The sequence below is a fragment of the Antechinus flavipes genome, chromosome 1, assembly GCF_016432865.1.
Source record: "Antechinus flavipes isolate AdamAnt ecotype Samford, QLD, Australia chromosome 1, AdamAnt_v2, whole genome shotgun sequence".
Lineage (NCBI taxonomy): Eukaryota > Metazoa > Chordata > Mammalia > Dasyuromorphia > Dasyuridae > Antechinus > Antechinus flavipes.
The window spans coordinates 495,389,141-495,411,809 of record NC_067398.1 but is presented as its reverse complement, the minus strand read 5'-3'; positions in this window follow the sequence as shown (position 1 = coordinate 495,411,809).

Genomic DNA, 22,669 nt, shown 5'->3' with positions numbered 1-22,669 from the left:
AAGAAAGAAAGAAAGAAAGAAAGAAAGAAAGAAAGAAAGAAAGAAAGAAAGAAAGAAAGAAAGAAAGAAAGAAAGAAAGAAAGAAAAAAGAAAGAAAGAAAGAAAGAAAGAAAGAAAGAAAGAAAGAAAGAAAGAAAGAAAGAAAGAAAGAAAGAAAGAAAGAAAGAAAGAAAGAAAGGAAGGAAGGAAGGAAGGAAGGAAGAGAGATAAGTAGAGAAAAAGAAAGAGAGAGAGATGGAAAGAAAAGAAAAAAGAAAAGGAAATCTCAGCTTCTGTCCATTGAGAACTGTAACAATGCCAAAATATTAGAGGCACTTCAGTTAGGAGAAAGAAAGTAAATAATTGATATTGAAAGTTTGTTAAGAACAGGAAGCATGCTGGGTACATTAGCATGAATCTAAGGCCTCCACCTTAATACAAATATTGGGAAATCCCTGGTCAGAGGAGCCTGTTCTATCCTGTAAGCAGAGTGATGACAAGTGGAATGTTTGCTGTGTAAAAGGAATCGAGATAGGATTACAGAACAAATGAAATTGCGGGACTCATTTGGCAATACAGTATGTTCCAATTGGCAGAATCTCTATTTATGATACAAAACAGAATAAATAATAACCTTCTCAAGAGTATATTCAAATAATATACATAAAAATGGCACCCCAAACTTAAAGCTGTATAATTGTTACCAAAAAGAAAAAGCCAATCCTCACTGTAAGTTGTAGGCTTAGGAAGTCATGAAAATAATCAATCAGTAAGCATTTATTAAGTTCCTGAAGACCTTGCCTCTTTTTTCAGAAAATTGAGGCCATTCTCTATAAGGTCCTTCTTCTGTCCTTTTCAAAATCCCTTGTCATTATCTCTCACTCTCTCATCCTTTCCTCTAAGGTCTAACAATGAGATTATAGCCCTTCTTATTGCCAAAGCCTACTTATATACACATACCCATGATAAGATTCCCCTTTTGTATTCTCTAGATCTAACCAGACCCAAGCTATAGCCCTCCATCTCTCCTCCCTTTTTCAGACAAACTCCTAAAAGAAAAATTGTCTACCTCAGCCATCTCAATTTTCTTTCTTCTCAACTCATTCCTAATCATTTTGCAGTTAGACTTTCAATCATATCACAGAAGCGATTCTCTTCTTTCTCTAGACTCTCTATGAGTGACCTCATCTGCACCATGTATTCAATTACCATCTATTTGGATGACTCCTAGATCTATATATCCAGCCTCAGTCTCTCCCCTAAATTTCAGTCCCAGACCACCAATTGCCTATTAGCCATTTCAAATGGGATATTCTATAAGCATTTTGAACTCAACATGTACAAACTATAACTCACTTCCAACCTTACGATCCTTTAAACTTCCCTATTTCTGTACAAGGCACTACCAATTTTCAAATTCTCCAGGGAAAACTGGCAGCCAGTGAGATAAGTGTGAGTAAAGAATCAAGAATAACACTAAAGTTGTAAGCCTATCCAGCAAGGGCATCTGGCCATCACCCCTGTCCCAGAATATGTTCCTCTGGCCCCCATCTCCCCTGCTATCCATCTCTTGCTCTGGGATATAAATCAAAACAATATCACCATTACTATTTTTGTTAAAATGCTATACTGCTTCGTGGCTCCATTAACAATTTTTTGTGATCCCTATATGTACAGAAAATTTCTGGCTATTTACTGTTTTATAAATTACCTTAGTAAATTCCTTCAGTATCTTGGGATGTACAGTTTTACATCATGAGGGGTTGGGGTACAGCATCCTCATGATCTAGAAAATCTGCATAAAATGTTTTGGTTCTTTCTTCATATCAGAGAATGTATGAATTTTTATGATTTTTTTATGGTATTAACAGATAAAATGTTGATTTTATATATATTTCTGAGTTTCTAAACTTTTTTCTATATCATCTACTGGTCTTCATGTATCATTTGCTGCTTCCACAAAACTTTCCATTTAATTTCTTATGCTGTCCCATCATATATTGAAACTGTGATGGAGGAAGTTGCATGTGGAAGGGATGACTGTAATTCATTTGTGTCTGGAGATGTAATTTGGAATTCCACATATAATTATCAAACAGTCACCTAGAATGCACCAAACACTGGCCTAGGGACCAGAAGAAATTAAAAATTTTTTGAGGAAACTTCATCCCTGCTCTCATGGAAAGTAGAAAAAAATAAGACACAAGCACAAATAACTGTAACCATTAATTTATTTGAAATGACCAAATATCCTTTTATTATTTCTTTATCTGTTTTGGGCTTCAGTCTCATCAATTAGTAAATTCACTATAGCTAAAAACTAGGAAAGATCTCAACAGACTTAGAATGAAATTAGAAATATGCAAATCTGTGTCACCTCAGCAAAGACACATGGCAGAGAGAAGACAGGAGGTTCTGTAGCTTACCAGGTTCTTATCACTTGTTATCACCATTGTAAGTTATCAGCCTGCCTTTCAAAGTCAGCATAAGAGATGCTGCTGACCTGATTCTGGTGATTATTGTCAGTCCAGCTAAGAAAGGTTATTCTAACAAGCTGGAACTCTCTAGTTACTTCATAAATGTTAAGCTGAATTGAATCTAATTTTCATTGCTAGGATATTTGTATAGGACTGTGTGAATCAGAGTTCCTCTCCTTTGGAGTCCCCCTGCAGATTTGGTCTTGAATTTGCATGTCTCTCTATTAATTGTCCAATTGGAGACTTCCACAAGGAAAACATGCCCTATTTGTTTACAGGAGAGCGGAGACTGCTAAATTAGGCACCTGTATGTCTGTACTTCAGTAAGTAGTGGACAGAAAATGAGGAATTGTCTTGAATTGGTAAGATTGCTTCGGTGATGGTTATGAATGACAATTGGCCAAATACTATACAAATTAGGCTCTTGTCTAAGAAAGCACAGCAGACCAGTATGAGACTCCCCACCCAGCCAGCTTCTACCAGGATCTCTTCTTCTTAGCAGTTACACTAAAGACCAGTGGGCCTTGACATCAATCTTGCTGATGCACCACCAGGCCTTTCTACCTACCCTGCAACTAAACTGTCCAATATGTGTTGCTTCCTACAATTAAAAGGGGAGCTTTCTGTTTATATAACGAGCATTTAGCACAGTAACTGCCACATTTTTGAATCATTGTTCAGCTATATCTAGTTCTTCATGACCCCATTTGGGGTTTACTTGGCAAAGATACTGGAGTGGTTTGTCATTTCCTTCTCCAGCTCATTTTTACAGATGAGAAAACTGAGGCAGAGTGAAGTGACTCGGCCAAGGTCACATAGCTAGTAAGTGTCTGAGGACAAATTTATTTGAACTCAGGGAGATGAACCTTCCTGAATCCAGGCCTCTACCACATTAATATTAGTGCCTTCATCCTGGCCAACATCTTCACTTCATCTCATCTCGGTCTGATTTATACTGTCCACATATTGTGTCCCCCATTAGATTAAGCTCCTTGGGGAAAAGAACTGTCCTCTGCCTTTCTTTGTAACCCCAGCACTCAGTAAAGTCCCTGGCTCATAGAAGGCACCTAATAAATGTTTATTTCTGATCTTCTTTCCTGATTTCCCTTCCCCCTCCCCAGCTGACTGTCCTTTCTTTCAAAAATACATGGATTTCTTTTATATATGTATATGGCTTGGTTTTTTTTCCCTTCTGAAAATATAAACTTCCTGAGAGCAGGGACCAGTTCCACTTTTGCCTTTGTATCTCTAGCACCTAGAGTCTGGAACTGTCCATAGTACTTACTTATTGCTTGTTTGCCATAGTGAACACTCCCTGAAAAACACTCTATGCACATAGTCAAATGTGCTTATGGGAGGTGAGTTCCATGGTGCCATGCCCATGGTGGCTCCCTACTTCTCTCTCTGTAGTACTCTTTGTCCTCTTGTGCTGAGATAAATACTTGCTTCTGACTTTAAATAGACAGCTAGGCTCTCCTGTTACATACTTTCACGGTCTACCTATTTCCCTCAGAATTATAATTAATCTCTTTCCTCCCTTTCAATTTCCAGATGTCCTCACAATGGGGAGAAAAGGAATCTTTCCTTGCAAGAAGAAGCACCTGCATCATTTTCCCACTTTCTGTAACATGTCAACCTTCACTCACCTTGAGCTCTCATCTTTGCTCCCTGCTTCCAATTTTTTCTTCAGTGCTAAATAGTTAATTGCCTGTTGACAACTCAACTTTGTCTCTGGATTGCTCTCTACTGATACATTCCTTGAATAGATAGGGATGTTATAGTTATCTTCCCTAATTAAAGGTTGAGAAGTTCTGTTCTCAGTCTCTGTTAGCATTACACCTTCTTATATGAGTTGCACCAAAATCAGATGATTTTATTGATGAAGTTTTGGTGATACTCTAGTCTTATTATCAAGGCATTTATAAATCAGCTCTTAAGTTAATGTACAGCAGCAGCTATTTAAATCTTTTGTTTTTATTTTGATTCATGTTAGATCCAACTTCAGAGAGTTATATTTTCTAACTTGGTACTCACATTTTAGGGATGTTTGGAACTTGCAGTGATTATAATATCCATTTTCCAAGCAAGCTTTAGTACAAAATGTAAATTTTGTCTATAATAATACAGTAAAAATTTGCTCAAGAAAAAGCCAGTTTATTGAATTTTGTCATTAAAAAAGTTACTCTTTAGGCATCAGTCTTTTACTGCTGTGGTCTGTCTTTCCTGTCATAGGTCTCTGATGATCACTTAACTCTGTCCCCACACAATATTTTGCAATAAAAGATGATTCACACTACCTTTTCTTGTAGCTGAGACACCATATACTTTTTTATAAAATAGAGAGATGAAACATTAGGAGAATTGATGAGAAAAATGCCCCTGAGATGCTTTAAGTTCCTTCCTCACAATCAAAAAAGCATTGGTAGACAAATGCAAAGCAAATCATTAATTTCAGAACAAACAGTGGAAAATAACAAAAGTTTGTAAATAAGTATGCAATGTGAAAGAAAAGCACAACCACAACAAGCCGAAGTCACTTCCTAGTCTTCCAGTCTATGTGTAATATGGCCCTGATGGGGTGCATTAGCTTTAAAGGTCAGAAGTTCAAGGTCTCTGATGAGACTCCTATAGCAATTCATTCCAATTCCATTGATTCCATGAATATTCACATTCATCAGGTCCTTCCTATGCTAAAAAAAAATTATCCTGCATTCCCTTTAAGGTATCACTTTATTACTTTCCCCTTGTTCAGAGCTAACACTCGAAAAAGACTCATCTATACTCATTGCTTCCACTCTTTCATATTCACTCTTTTCTCAACCCCTTACAATTTGACTTACATATAGCTACCATTCTATAACAAATTCTATCAGCTCATCATTCTAAATTCTAAAGCTCATCAATGGAGTCTTCCTTGATAAATCAATCCACTGACCTTTCCTCCCTTTCCATCTTCCCTGAATTTTCTGCACTTACTCCCTCTTCCCTCGGGGTCCATGACATTTGGTTCTTCTACTGGCCTCATTGTTCTTTCTTGATCTTTTTTGATAAATTATCATCCATCTCTCATCCCTTAATAATGGGCATATACCAGGGCTCTGTCTTGTGCTTTTCTCTCTACATTTTCCCCCCAGGTGATCTTTTCTATCCAGCAATTATTTCTATATCTGATTCCATAATCTATATATCCACCCTTGACCTTTCATAGATCTTCAATTGTCTGTTAGACATTTCTATCCGAATGTCCCACTGGCACCTCAAACTCAACTCATACAAAGATCAAAACATCACACAGCTGCCTGAATAAGAAGCCCAGCCACCACATTTCTACTCCATCAAAATTCTAAACTTTTCAGTGACTACAAAAAAGGACTCTCCTCTCTCTCCCTAAACCTCACAAAAAGTCAGCCAGAAGGCCTCAGGCAATAGAAAAGAGAATTTTCCTACTCAGTCAGTCAACGTGCATTGATTAAGTGCTTACTATTGCGCTAAACTTTCAGAAAACAAATATAAGTAGAAAGAAATCAAGTCAAAGGACTTACAATCTAAAGGAGAAAGACAAAGATGGGAATTGCAGACTTCCTATATATCCCTCTCACACATGGGCCATAAATATCTTTATATTTAACAGCTTCCAACTAAATCTATTTCTACAAGTATATATTTGGGGTGTTATGGTATGTTCAGGGAAGACTAGTATCTCTGGTGTGAGGGCTTGCTGAGAGCTTTTTAGGGCTATTCATTCACCTTTGATGTCTACTTCTCATCCAATTCTTACCTGTGGCTCCAAGAAGCTATTGTCTGCACTAGCCACACCCCAGTTAGCCATGATAGAGGGGCTAAATCGAGATTGAAAATTATGGACAGGTTTGAAACTGTCAGTGAGTTAGAGTATTAAAGACTTCCCTTGGCAGAATGGGTGGATGAGAACAATTTGTTTCAGTGTTCCGCAAAAGCAGCTGAAACAGGCACTTGGAGTTATTAAGCCTGGTCAGACATCGAAGACCCCAAGGTCATCTACTGCATCCCAGGCCATCACCAGGCATCTGACTTTTGTTTTGCCACTGGACTTTGATGACTCTAGAAGACAGAGTGGGGCTGATGATTTTGTACAACTATGCATTAAATCCACTTCACTGAGAGTCAAAGCATCATCCCAAGATGTCATTGGTCCTCTTTGAAAAGAAAGGAAAACAACATTTTGTCCACTTATATATGTACATGTTATTTCCCAATGTAATATAAGGTACTTATATTTAATAATTGTTTCATTCTTTATATTTATATCCCCAAAACTTTATACAGTGCTTAGCCCTTAATAAACACTCAGTAATTAATTTTGATTGAGTGATTCCCTCAAGCATTCCATCCCACCTTTAATCTGTTTATATACTTGTCTGGGTAGCATCTTTGTCACCTTTTCTATTTTCCTCTGAATTATATTCCCTGAAATATATTTCTCTTTATTAGATTATAAGCTCTTTGTAAGTGGAGAGATGCATTACTTTACATTTTTCCACCACTAGTGGAATGTACACCACAATGTAATGCATAGAATAAGAATTTGAGTCATGATTCTTAAATTGAAATTGAATTAAAGTGAGACAACTGGTACTTTTTGCACTGTTTTCCAAATAGGAAAAGAAACAGCTACATTCTGGTTACAGTTCTTGAAATTCCACTTAGTGTCATAAGAGCACAAAAACAAACTAATAAATAAATAATGGGATCATAATGATGATGATAATTCATATTTACCTGGTACTTTTCTCATAACAATTTTCTGAGACAGAAGGTGCAAGTATAATAGGATAACAATATTTAGTAATAATTTCTCTTAAAAGAGAATTTGGTTTAGTCCTATGATTCATTTTTGAGATGCAGAAACTGAGATTCAGGGAATTTAAATTACTTGTATATAGTGACATAGCTATTAAATGAGAGGACCAAGATTTGAACTTGGCTATCCCCATCCAATAAATCTAATGGTCCTTTATTACTTTCAGGATCAAATATAAAATTCTCTGTTTGGCATTTAAAGCCCTTTATAATTTGGAATTTTTCCTACCTCTCTGGTCTTCCTATATTTCAGTCTCCTTCTCTCCCTCAAGAACTCTATGGAACATTACACTGGATTCTTTATTATTCCTCACACAATCTTCTTCTCACCCTCTATTTCTTTCTTATTTTATTTTTTAATTATAGCTTTTTATTGACAAAAAATATGCATGGGTAATTTTTACAACATTATCCCTTGCACTCACTTCTGTTCCAACTATTCCCTTCCTTCCCTCCAGCCCCTCCCCTAGATGGCAAGCAGTCCTATATATGTTAAATATGTTGCACTATATCCTAGATACAATATATGTGTGTAGAACTGTACAGTTCTCTTGTTGCACAAGAAAAATTGGATTCAGAAGGTAAAAATAACCCGGGAAGAAAAACAAAAATGCAAGTAGTCCACATTCATTTCTCAATGTTCCTTCTCTGGGTGTAGCTGATTCTGTCCATCATTGATCAATTGGAACTGAGTTAGATTTTCTCTTTGTCGAAGATATCCACTTACATCAGAATACATCCTTATACAAAATATATATATATATATATATATATATATGTATATATATATATATACATATATATATATATATATATATATATATATTGTTGTTGAAGTGTATAATTATCTCCTGATTCTGCTCATTTCACTCAACATTAGTTCATGTAAATCTCTCCAGGCCTTTCTGAAATCCTCCTGCTGGTCATTTCTTACAGAACAATAATATTCCATAACATTCATATACCACAATTTATTCAGCCATTCTCCAACTGATGGGCATCCAGTTTCCAGTTTCTAGCCACTACAAAAAGGGGCTGCCACAAACATTTGGCACAGTCATGTCCCTTTCCCTTCTTTAAGATCTCTTTGGGATATAAGCCCAGAAGTAACACTGCTGGATCAAAGGGTATGCACAGTTTGATAACTTTTGGGGCATAATTCCAAATTGCTCTCCAGAATGGTTAGATCTGTTCACAGTTCCACAATGCATCAGTGCCCCAGTTTTCCCACATCCCCTCCAACATTCATCACTATTTTTTCCTGTCATCTTAACCAATCTGACATCACCCTCTATTTCTTTAACTGGCTTCCTCTCTTTGCCTTTACTGTTCTCCCTCAATATTTCTCTGGCTTCCTTCAAGGATCACCTAAAATTCTACTTTCTTAAGAAGCCTTTTCAAAAATAATGAAATGTTGGCGGGAATGTAGGAAAACTGGGACACTAATACATTGTTGGTGGAGTTGTGAATTGATTCAACCATTCTGGAGAGCAATTTGAAACTATGCCCAAAGGACTATAAAACTGTGCATACCTTTTGACCCAGCAGTGTCTCTGCTGGGCTTATACCCCAAAGAGATACTAAAGGAGGGAAAGGGACCCACATGTGCAAGAATGTTTGTGGCAGCCCTCTTTGTAGTGGCCAGAAACTGGAAACTGAGTGGATGCCCATCAGAGAATGGCTGAATAAGTTATAGTATATGAATGTTATGGAATATTATTGTTCTGTAAGAAACGATCAGCAGAATGAATTCAAAAAGACCTGGAGACCTTACATGAACTGATGCTATGTGAAATGAGTAGCACTGTACACAGCAACAACAAGATTATATAATGATCAACGCTGATGGGCGTGACTCTTTTTAATAATGAGATGACTCAAGGCACTTGTGATGGAAAGAGCCATCTGCACCCAGAGAGAAACTGTAGGGACTGAGGATGGATCAGAACATAGTATTTTCACCTTTGTTGTTTTTTTGTTGTTGCTTGCCTTTTCTTTTTCATTTTTTTCCTTTTTGATCTAATTTTTCTTATGCAACATAACAATTGTGAAAATACGTATAAAAGAATTGCACATATTTAGCATACATTCAATTACTTGCCATCTAGGAGAGGGGATGGGGGAAAAGAGGGAAAAATTAGAACACAAGGTTTTGCAAGGGTGAATGTTGAAAACTATTTTTGCATGTATTTTGAAAATAAGAAGCTATTATTTTTTTTAAAAAAGTCTTTTCAAATCCCTTTTAATACCTTCTCTCCAATTCAGCCTGTACATATTTTGTTTGTACACAGTCACTTGTATATTATTTTCCCCATTAAACTGTGGGTTCTTTTGTATCCTTAGTGCTTGTTGCCTAGCATGTACTAGGTATTAAGTAAATGCTAATTGGAAACGATCCACTAAACATGTCATCTCTCACCCAGTCTCTTTCATGTAGTTATCAGAAGCTATTGCCCCAAACTGCAAAATCAACACTTTCCTCTTGCAATTATCACTTGCTGGAGAATGTAAGAATTTTCCTCCAAAGGCTCGGTGTAGACATGATCTCAGACAGTGCCTTTGTGCTTGATGATATGGTTATGTCAGAAACCACTCTTTCTCTGTGAGATGAAGATCCATAGTCTCTCATATACCTCCTTTATTTATAGAAACTTTACAAAATGCCTGTTCCAGCAGATGAAATGGAATTAGAGGTTAGTGGTCTGAGGTAGGAGGGAATCTCTTGCTTCACCTAGAGACCTCAGGGTGATTTATGAACATCACCAGAGGGAGGATGGTTAGCCTTACCTTCTCCGAATCCCCTGATTTCTGACATTGCCTAAACAAGAAGGAATGACTTCAGATATGTCGGCTCACGAACAGTGGGGCTGAGCTCCTAGCAAGCACTTGGTTTTTTATCTGGCCAGTTCTCTGATGATATTATATGTAACGTTCCAGACTCACCAGCAAATTCCAAAGGCAGCTAAAACTACCTCAGAAAATGCACACCCTGTTGGATTTACCATTTGACAGGGAAAGATTTCCAGAACACAAAAACACACACAAGAACCTACTCGGTGATTCCTGGTGACTGAAGCTGCAGATCCCCTCACTCTTATTCTTTGATGCTCTGTCACTGCAGCATCTTAATGCAACATTAAAAAAGTTTAAGAGATAGAGTTTCTAGCTTATTAATGATGTTATTACTAATGCTAGCATATTATTAATAAAAAGGTTAGTGACACACTCAAATGCCAAAGACCCCTCATGCAATCACTCAACATTTATGTGCTCTTAGAAGAGTAGGTACTTCCAAGGATGGCAATGGGTTAACAAATACTAAATAAGGGGCACCTGGGTGGTGCAGTGGTTAGAATATTGGCCCTAAAGTTAGGAGATCTGAGTTCAAATCTAACCTCAGACACATGACACTAGCTGTGTGACCCTGGACAAGTCACAATCCTGATTGCCTTAACAAAAACAACAACAAACAAAAATAAATAAAAAAGAGAAGATGAGAAAATAATAAGATATAATAAATATGCTAATAAGGGGCTTGGGGACATGTCATTTACCTCCAAATCACCCCCAGTTTTTGACAATTTAATGAAAGAATTTACTTCCACCTAGATCTGTGTAGAGAAAAATGGGCTTCCCTACCTGGATGGGGTTGAAAGTTAATCCAATCTCATTATCAACAATATCTTTCAGAGACTGAACAACCTACAGACTTCAGAAAAAAAAAATCTTGGTCCTAGTTCAACAATTGATCATTACTATGAGAGAAGTAATCATATCTCTCATTAAGGGTGGGTTAAAACGTTAACATCAGCACCATTCATTGACCTTTTTTTTTTTGGCAAGGGAACTGGGGTTAAGTGATTTGCCTAAGGTCATATAGTTATTAAATGTCAAATGTCTGAAGCCAGATTTGAATTCAAGTCCTCCTGAATCCCTTTCTTCTTGAATAGGCTAGTTGCAAATGGCCTCTGAGAGAACAAAGATCTCATTTCTCTCAACCAAAATAGCCACATTTGCTCCTTTTCTATATTGGGAGTTGGGCTGTTTCCCTTTTCTGTGGAACTAACATATCTCAATAAAAAAAAATTTTGTTCTTAATTTTCTCCACTTAAATTTTTTTTGAATCTAAAAAATCATCAGCTAAATGACCACTTCCATACTTCAGAACAGCAGGAGTTGTGCATGAAACTGCATTTAAGAAATTTTAAATTAAATATTTCATGTTTCATTTTTTCCTACAGTTTTGTACATAATTTTTAAAGTTTTTTATTTTCAAAACATATGCATAGATAATTTTCAACATTCACCCTTGCAAAACCTTGTGTTCCAATTCCCTTACCCTTTCCCCTAGATGGCAAGTAAGCCAATATATCTTAAACATGTGCAGTTCTTCTATACATATTTCCACAATTATTATGCTGCACAAGAAAAAACAGATCAAAAAGGAGAAATGAGAAAGAAAACAAAGTGCAAATAAACAACATATTTGATTTTTTTAAAAAACATTTGCAGATTACTTTAAAGTTTCAAAGCCTTTTACAAATATTTTCTCATTTGATCCTCACAACAGGTTAGTAAAGGAAGTTTCTCTATTTTTCAGATGAGTAAAGTAAGGCTGAAAGAGGCAAATACTTTCTAGGGTCGCACAGCTAGTAATTGTTTGCAATAGAATTGTATGCAATAGAATGCAATAGAATATGATGAATCAGGTCCAGCACTCTAACCATTAAACCATCTAGATGTCAGGGATAATATCACTTCACAAAAATAAATAAACAAAAACCATTCACTCCTAACAAAGAAGTAAATAAGCAAAGAAGCAAAATAAATTCTACATCCTCCACTGCACACTCCTAGAGTCCCATTATTAATCCTCAGGAGTCAAGCATAGTCAATGTTTAGCTCTGAGTTCTATTGTTTTTGTGTACTGTTTCCCTATACATTATTATAGTCATTGTGTAAATTACTGTGTTACTTCTGTTTATTACGATTCTTACCATTTCATCTAAATCTTCCTAAGTTTCTGGATTTTTCCTATTTGAAAGAAAAAGAAATTCAAGTAAATGAACCTATCATTAATTCAAAATTCTTTCCAAAAGAAGAAAACTAAAACTAGAAGTTTTCTTTTTAATTTTTTTCTTCTTACAGAAGGATTGGCTCAGATTATGACAATGTTTTGAAACATAGCAAAAGGCAAAAGAGCTTCCATCCAGGAATTAGTGGAAAAACTCATTTTCAAAAGCGACACCATTGGAAGACATGCCCATCCTCTCAGTAAGAGAACATTTAGCTCCTAGGAGTTAATTAAAATTTAAAATGAAATTTAACACTCTAAATTTAGTCAAAAAAATTAAAGTCATAATTCAAGTTGCTAGAACATTTTAAAAAATGATGGCTGTGTTTACATGACACTCCAACAGTTTGGCATAGTCATTAGGAAAACTTTAGGTTCTAATTTCACCTCTGCCACTTACTGATTATATTTGACTATGAAAGAGAGAGAGAGAGAGAGAGAGAGAGAGAGAGAGAGAGAGAGAGAGAGAGAGAGAGAGAGAGAGAGAGAGGCAGAAAGAGAGAAAGAGAGACAGAGACAGAGAGACAGAGAGAGATAAAGAGAGAAACAGAGTCAGAGACAGAGAGAGACAGAGAGACAGAGACAGAGAGACAGAGAGAAAAAGGGGTGGGGGTAGAGAGAGGAAGGGAGAGAGAGAAATGGGTTTCTGAAGCATAATGAAACCATAGACTTTTGATGCATTGACATTATATAATACTGGGACAAAAAAAAGAGAATAAAGTGATAAAGAAATGGCATTTGTGATTATACCCTGATGAGACTTTGAAGACAATCCAAATAAATAATTGAAATGAATAAATTAAATTACAGAACAAGTTTTTTTCTATGCAAAAATAATTAATTAGAGTGATTTTTTTTCATTGAGCTGACTCATTTTAGAGCTGTGCAGATGTGGCACATATTAAAGAAAACATCTTAGTTTGTTCAAGATTTATCTTAGCAGATCTAGGATTTCATTGACCTGGTACAAACTGAACTATATAGCATGACTCAACAAGTCAGAGTAACAGATGATGGAGTAAGATCAGATATGCTCTTCCTGGTGGGTCATATAGAGTACCACAGATATTCTTTTCTTGCTATTAGTAGACAGTGAGAAACTTTGGGGATCCTGTTTCCATTCATGCATTTCCATCAATTACTGAGGATCAGGCAATGGGGGATGATGAAGAATTCTAGTAGGAGTGCCTGTATTTGTATTTTTCTCTTTAATTTCACCTTTGAAATGGGAAAACTACTCTGAGCTGAATCTGCAGACTTGGATGTATGTGGCTCCTTGTATCCTATCTTAGAAAGCTTATGCCTGGGATGAGACCATCTCTCTTTTGTGTTTGCTTAGTGATCTTGTAAGTTTTCAAAGGTCTGGAAGCCTGTACATGCAATAGCAGCATTGATGCCCACTGAAGCAGCAGTGGGTAAGAGTACATCAAAGAAGTATGGTCTTTGGAAAATCAGGGATTGACCTAATTTAGCTGCTTTGTCAGTAGGTTTTCACCAAAATCATGAAAGGAAGAGGTGAAATGTAAAAATTACCTAATTAACAGTCTTGCACACCGTATTATGTCTCAACAAAATTTAAATTTTAGCTTCCCAGCCAATTGTACTAATAATTATGTTAAATTACTGAACCCTGTTTAATCATTCAATTGATGCTTGCTATGGTTCTTTTTATGATTATCATTGCTTTCTGACGAGGAATAGATGGTGTGTCCTACATTTATTCTTCTTGTATATTGAGTATCTCTTTTTCTTACTTTGTCTTTTTAAGGGAGGTTCTAGCCTTGAGTCAAAAAGTAAGACCTTCTTTGTAATGTCAAGGTAGGATTTAATGAACTAAGGATTGTGAGAACAGGAAACCTAATCCCCCTAATTAGAGGAAAGCTACTCTAGCAATGAACTGGATGCATAACCATGGGCTGGATATGGAGAAAGAAAGGGTGGTTAAGCCATTCCCCTGTTGTACCTAATTTCAATATTAGATTAGTATATTAAAGAAAATTACTTAAGTCTATGTTAAAAATAGAATTATAATGGCAAAGGCATTTGCTTTGTACTTAAGACAACTAGATTCTAATCTTAGCCATAAGCCCTGGGAAGTTTGCCATCCGTTTGAGCTTTTATTTGACAGTTGTGTAACCTTGGAATAGTTGACATACTTCTCTAAGTTCTAATTGTCCACATAAAGCAAGAAGGTTGGACTAGTTTATCTTCACATCATTCAAACCTTATGATATATCTAGAAATGTACCTCCAAGATCAGATTGGATGAAGCTAAGGAATCTATGGGAAAGGTGGCAGCCACAGACCAAAGAGCCCAACCCCACTTACCAATGTGAGGGAGTAACTCAGTCACACCTGAAAATAACTGCTTGCAGACTTTGTGAAAATAAGGGGTGGTTTGTTGTTTGCAAAACCCAACCCCATATTTGCAGCTTTAAGAGACAACCCTCTTAAGCATTTAAGAATTCTAACTGCAGCCTAGAGGATAACAAAGGAATGGAAGATGATAAGCAAGGAGAAAACCAGATTTTTCTGAAAGAAGGGCATGAAAAAAGGCCGAGGTTCACTTCAGTGACAGAATATTATTGGAATTTCAATAGCAGTATGGCCCAGAGAACCAGAATTTTCTATTACAATGGTCATTCTTTCTCAAATCACACAAGTTTGTAATATGGAACTTCTTGAGCTCTCCCTTAATCTCAATAGTCTATCCTTTTCAGTTCAATTAAACAAATATTTGTTAAAGGCCTGCTATATACAAAGCACGGTTCTAGGCCAGAAGGATACAGAGATCCTAACCAAAAAGTCCCTAGCCTCTAAGAATTCACATGTTAATGGAGCACATATACACAGAAAAATAAATATAAATTTATTTGAGATCCGGGAGAAAATGAACAACCAAGAGGAGTGAGGAAAGGTCTTATAAAGTGGGTAGAACCTTTTGCCAAAACAAGGAATTTTGTGAGAAAGAGATGGGTCCCTTTTTCCCATGGACTCCTCTCTGCAGAGCCAAGTTGAAGGTCAGTGACAAAAGACCCCTACTGACTTTTGCCTTCCAATTGGCTCCTCAGAAATCCACTGCCCACTTCAGTTTGTCCCCAACTCGACACCATCTCCACTGGGGACCATCTTCTGGGGACAAGAGCTAGCCTCCAGCAAAGCAGCCTAGCCTTCCAACCAGACTCCCTGCTCCTCTCTGGGGCCTCATAGGATAAAGCATCACCATCTACAATCATGTTGAATTTGAGGGGGAATCTTTACACTCTAATTTCATTCCTCTTTCAATAGAACTTTCTTCAACTACTGATATTCTGTACTTATTCCTCAATGGTCAGCACACTCCCGCACACAAAGTAAACCTTTCTGCATATACTCTTGATCACATTCCTTGCCAACTTCTCTAGCAAACTGCCTCCATTATATTTTTAATAAATTATATATCCAGTAATATTGATTTTAACTTAGACATATAATAAGAGGTCTGAGAAAGAGAGCAGAGAAAAAGTTTATAGGAAAATAGGTTTCTTCAGTTTGTCTTATAAACTGGAGTGGGAGCTCAGAACTAATTGAATAATGTAAAAGTTTGTGCATTTTTATTAGTATGTGAGCAATATCAGAACCCCTTGATTATTTTTGAACACTTGATGAAAATTAATATGGTAATAATCCAAGAAGAAGCTAATAGATGGAGGTTTGTTTTGGATTTTGACTACTTTAATGTAATCTACAGTCCAGTCCAGCCACCTATATTATATATTGGGGTCATTATGCCTAAAACAAGCTATATACGTATACTATAAACTAGAATTCAATGTCATATTCCCTTCTACTACTAATAGCTTTTCTATTGGCTAATCTGCTTATACTCATGGTCTTTAAGTAAATTTTCTTTCTCCTGAGGTCTTTGGTATTTCTCAGTATTGTTTCTTTATTTCTGCTTATTATTCACTTACTGACTCTCTCTTCTTTAATATCTACTTTTCTGGAGACTAACTATCAAAGATTCTCAGCTTCTTTCTGAGCTGGTCACTTAACAATTTACTACCTTTGGTCTCTTCCCCAAATGACTTCTGGAGGTTCAGAAATGGACCCAAGAAGTTGCTAGGTATTTTTCCTCAGGCTTGGGATACCATATATTTGTCCTCTGTCTTTTTCCTATTCTCCTTCATTCTCTGGCCAATCTCTTTTATGGCTCAGAGCACTATACTGCTTTGTCAGCCTTTCTAAATTTCTGTCCTTTGGGTCTCTTCCGGGATTGTCTGTGGCATTGGGGTAAGGTAGGGCTGGAGTAAGGAAATGAGATAGCCAGTTCATACGGACTTTCAAGAACCAATTGTTAAATTTTCAATGTGATCATTTACATCTCAGACACCAGTAGAACACCATTAATCAGAACCTACTTTATTATTTTCTTGATTTCTTAGACTTACAAAGTAATGGGGAAAATTGTGCAGATTAAATTTTAAAGCCTGTTTGGTGTTCTTTTTTTTTTTTTTGAGAGTCAGTTGTTAAACATTTATAAGCACAACATTGTGCTGGAGTATAGAGTTGAATAGCTGAATACTATAAGAAGTTCTATTTACAAGTCTGTGCAGCTTTGCTCTGTGAACCCATGGACCAGGGAAGAGGTGCTGAGTGAGGATATTAGGAGTTAGGGCTTCTCTGTTTCATAGGATCTTGTTTGGATCTTGTTTGAATTCTTGGTGTCCTAAATTGTGGAGACAATTGAAATTGCTTTATCTATTACATATAATTCCTATTTTGAAGAAGACTGAGTAGTCATAAGGAACAGACAATTTGTTGATTATGTGACCTAAAAATCTAGAGAATGAAAATGCAGTAAGGGTAGTAAGTGATTTGAGAATCAGAAGAGAGAGACAGCTCTTCTGACTTGGGGTGGGAATCAGAAATGGCTGCATGGAGATAGCAGTTTTGGGAACGATAATGTAGATTCAAATTAAATAAAGATTGCAACCATTCCAACTTAATTATTCACGTTAAGTTATCTGGATTCACTTGAGAAATTCTCATTATTTGATAAACATTATTTGATGAAATCATCTTTCTCACAACTTGTTTCCATGTTAGAATCCGATATTGTGTTTTTGGGGTTCATTGAACTTTTTTTGAACTATCTTATACTGGTTTGGCGTTCATTGAACTCCTATAGTTGTATGGGAATACTCATTGCCATTATTTTCTAAAGCCATCTGTTCATTAAGTAAAAAGTTCCCTTCCTTTTTAGATCTCTCACTTTGTTTCCCTACAAACTTTTGGTGTCCCACAAGTTTCTACAAAATTTTCCTAAGATTTTTCTAGATTCTTCTCTAGCAGTAAGAGACTGAGTCATGCTGTCAATAAGATCAAAAGAGTAGAACATTTCTACCAGTTTGTAAAATTAAAAAAAAACAAAAACTAAAAAACTTAAGTATTCAAATGAATTCTAAAAGTAACAAAATCCCATAAAATGTTGAGGATTGTTAGAATTGTATTTGTTTGGGTTGAGTCTCAGAGACTTGAATGTCCCAGACACATTTTGACTAGTTTTTTGATTCTCTTCTGAGTACTTTCATGCTGAGTACTTTTCATGAGCTATGATATCACACCTGAAAAATTGACTTATTTCTGAACTTTGAAGAGATTATGTTTCATCAAAACCAAAATTAAGTTGACAAAACCCTTTCCAATTCTCCCTGAGTCATTCTTTTTCTTTTTTTTCTTTTTTTTTGGCAGATTAAACCCTTGCAATTCATTTGTCTCTTGATTTCACATCTACCCAAATAATACTGAGCTATTTTTGAACATGACACTTCTCTATGGGCCTCCTTTTGTAAAATAAGAGAGTTGGCCTTTGAGTAAATTCCTGTTTTATCATTGTAGGATCTGGTAAAGCTTCTGCCAGAGATGCTCATAAAAAAAGGATCTGGGATACTTTTTTTTAAAAAAAGAAATTGGGGCTGGGGGCTTTGGATGCAAATTTTTCTTGCCTCTAGCTATTGAGACCAGTCCTGAGCTAAGCTATGATTCTGGATTTTTCCCAAAAATAATTTGTTAATTTCCTGTCTATAAGCTCTTTGACATTCATTTTGGCTCTGATTTAAATTAATTTCTTACTCTTTAATTCATATGGCTTAATTTTTTTTAGTGTAGCATAGTATTATAACTAGTTTCTAGTTTATTTCTAAGCCAAGCTGTATTTATTTGGTAGGGTTTTTCCTAAGAAGACATAGATAAATAGAAGTCTTTGCTTTCTCTAAAGTGAATTTAAGTACAAAAATAAATAGGACACTGTATAGTGCAGTCATTGAGCAGCATATTTCATCATCACTTGAATAGTTATTTCCTACTTAAATGGTAACATTGTCTTTTCCCTCCTTTTTTTCTCCCACTCCCTAGTCAAAAAAAGTCATAAACACTTTTTAAAGAATATGTTCTACTAATACATTGTTGGTGAATTTGTGAACTGATTCAATCATTCTGGAGAGCAATTTGGAACTATGTCTAAATGGCTATCAAATTGTGCATACCCTTTGATCCACCAATGTTTCTACTGGGTCTGTATCCCAAAGAGTTAAATCTTAAAGGGACTTATATTTGCAAAAATGTTTGCGGCAGCTCTTTTTGTTGTGGCAAGAAACTGGAAATAAAATGGATGCCCATCAATTGGAGAATAGCTGAATAAATTATAATATATGAATGTTATGGAATATTATTGTTCTGTAAGGAATGACCAACAGTATGATTTCAGAGAGGTCTGAGAGACTTACATGAACATTATGCTAAGTGAAGTGAATGGAACCAGGAGATCATTGTACATAGTAATAGCAAGATTATATGATGATCAATTCTGATGGACAAGGCTCTTTTTCAACAATGAGGTGATTCAGGTCAGTTCCAATAATCTTGTGATGGAGAGAGCCATCTACACCCAGAGAGAGGACAGTGAGAACTGAGTATGGACCACAACATAGCATTCTCACTCTCTCTGTTGTTGTTGTTGTTTGTTTGCATTTTGTTTTCTTTCTCATTTTTTCCTTTTTGACCTGATCTTTCTTGTGCAGAATGATATTTGTAGAAATATGTATAGAAGAATTGCACATGTTTAACATATTTTGGATTACTTGCCATCTAGAGGAGGCAATGGTGGGAAGGGAAGGGGAGAAAATTTGGAACACAAGGTTTTGCAAGGGTGAATATTGAAAATTATCTATTCATATGTTTTGAAAATAAAAAACTTTTTAAAAAAAATAACTTTTTATTGACAGGGTAATTTTTACAGCATTATCCCTTGCACTCACTTCTGTTCCAATTTTTCCCCTCCCTCCCTCCACCCCCTCCCCCAGATGGCAAGCAATCCTTTACATGTTAAATAAGTTACAGTATATCCTAGATACAATATATGTGTGTGGAACCGAACAGTTCTCTTGTTGCACAGGGAGAATTGAATTCAAAAGGTATAAATAACCCGAGAAGAAAAACAAAAATGCAAGCAGTTTACATTCATTTTCCAGTGTTCTTTCTTTGGATGTAGCTGCTTCTGTCCATCCTTGATCAACTGAAACTGAATTAGTTCTCTTTATCAAAGAAATCCATTTCCATCAGGATACATCCTCAAACAGTATCATTTGGACATTATGGGAAAAAAAAAGAATGAACAACAAAAAAGGCTTTATGTAAAAGATGGCTATTGAACTAGGGATTCTAAGAGGCAGAAATGAAGGACAGTGGTCTAAGCAATTTCTATAAGGCTTTCCATATTTCTCTAAATTATTGATGTTCATTGTTTTTTTATAACACAAATACATTATATTCACATGCCATAACATCGCCAAACAATAGGTCATCTCCAAAAAATGGATATCTATTTTATCCTTAGGTCTTCATTTTCACACAAAAAAATTTTGCAACAGACTCTTTTGTTATAAGTTAGATCTTTTTGTCTTTGATCTGATTGAGGGGATATACACAGCAGTAGTGGCTTACCTGAATCAAAACATACTTTCCAGAATGGTTAGACCAATTCATAATTCCATCAATAGTGTATGTGTGCCTGTCTTCTTACAACCCCTACAACAGTGACTATCTTTGATAAGTTATTAAGTATGAATTACTTAAAATTGTTTTAATTTGCATTTCCTTTATTATTAGAGTTTGGGAACAATTATTCATATAGTTGTTTATAATTTGAAATTCTTTTTCTGAGAACTTTTTGTTCATATCCTTTGACCATTTATCTATTTGGGATCCTCTCACATTTCATCAAGGATAATAAATGTATAAATCACAAACATTTAGTAGAGGTATGAAATCATGTAGGTCATTAGTGACTAAGGTACTTTCTGTCAAGTTACACTGGGATTACTTCTGCCTAATTATCTGGTATATTCTCCTCCAGATATTTTGAAAATCAGCCCCTCAATGACTTCAAAATTGTGTCACTTCCAGCACAGATTTGCTTTATGTATATTTGAAAAGAGTTAGAAGGAACCAGAGAAGTTATCTACTACAGTCTCCTCATATTACAAGTAAGGTAACCTGAGAGTGAACAGAATACTGCATTTCCAGTCAGAAGTTCTAATCCTGACTGTACTTTCTACTAATTGTGATTTTAGGCAAGTCGCATCACTTCTTTATGTCTCAATTGCTTTATCTACAAAATAAAGGGACTGGACAAGATCTCCCCTTTTTTTGGTACTTTCCGAGCAATAAATTTTTCCCCCTTTATGGAGGAAGAAGGAGTAATAGTTAAGAAAATTATGTAATTGTTGCTATGGATACCAAATTGGAGTTCTATCATAACCACACTGAGGTGCTGATTTTCTAGCTTAGAAGGGAGAAAATTGAGAGCTTGCATAGTGAGGAAAGAGGTAGAATGAGAGAATATTGGGATGTAAATAGGGGAAAGGTAGGTATGGTTATGCTGGAAACAAGACCAATGAATATCTATTGTAGAAAAATTGAATATTACCCATATTGCCATCATCTCTCCCCATACTTTTGGAGGGCATGTCATGGCCCTTGAAGAGGTTTTTAACCCCACTTTTGAGACCTTTGGAATAGATAATGTTTAAGGTTATTTTTAGATCTAAATCTAACATTATATTAAAATGAGGAACTTGGTCTAGACAAGATTGTCATTTTTTTGTGATAATTAGTATCACAGGGATGATTAGGACTTCCATCTTCCAGGTCTGCTCTATCAACCTGAGATCTCTTCCATTGTGGGAATTTAATTATTCTTTCCCCTGTGTCATATCGTACTCACATCAATAAAAAGAACAGAAATGAAATTTACTAATATTTTGATTCAATCATTTATATCACACTTACCTCAGTGAGCCCCCAAGTATTTCTTTTGCTATGACTGATAAAAGACAGAAATATTATTGATTCTTTCACAAATGACAATATCAAATGTTCATAGAAGCCAACATAACTACTTTAGAGAGACAAAAATTCAGGAGAAATTGACGACCAAATGAAGCAGTTCAGATCAAAACTAATCTAAATTGATGTTAGTACAATATGGCACAGTTTGACATGATCTCAGTGAAAATTGTGTGGAAAAAATTTGAATGAAGAAATCAGAGTAACCATAGTTCACAGATTACATTGTCATGCAGTCAAAACGATCCCAAACAGAAATCTAAATAAGCTTGGATATACTGAGTATAAGCACATACACAAAAAAATGAAGTGGAGACATGGAAGTTTTGTCCTATGAGGCAAATCTCTGGAGGTAAAAATTATTCCAGAACTATGCCTTGAAAAGAGGGGCAAAAGACCACATATATCCATGATACAATCAGAATGAAAACAATCCTGGAAAATGTGAAATGATTAAATAAAAAAATCTATTTTTTCTATAATCAGATTAAAAATTAATGACCCAGAGGAAATTAGAAACACTGTAGGTTTGAAGGCCATTTTAACAGTTTATGAAGAATTTTCAGATTCTAATATCTCTCTGAATTTTTATATAAATTTGTTAGAGATATTTTGTGTGGCAAGGGTTGTTATTTCCATTTAATGGGGTAAAAAAACTCAATTTTTCCAAATGACCAGATATAGGGTGAGGTAGAGCTAGACATTTATTTAGACTTTAAGTCATAATAAAGCCATGAAGAGACTAGTCAAAAGCAGAAAGACTTTGTGTCTTTGATGGATTATATCATCCTGTGATTTGAAACATAGTATTTATCATTGAAATTTACAGAAAAGGATAATGCAACTATAACTCTACTATCAGGAATCATCATGGACATTTGCTGCTCTTTTTATCCCTCCTTGTCAGGATCTC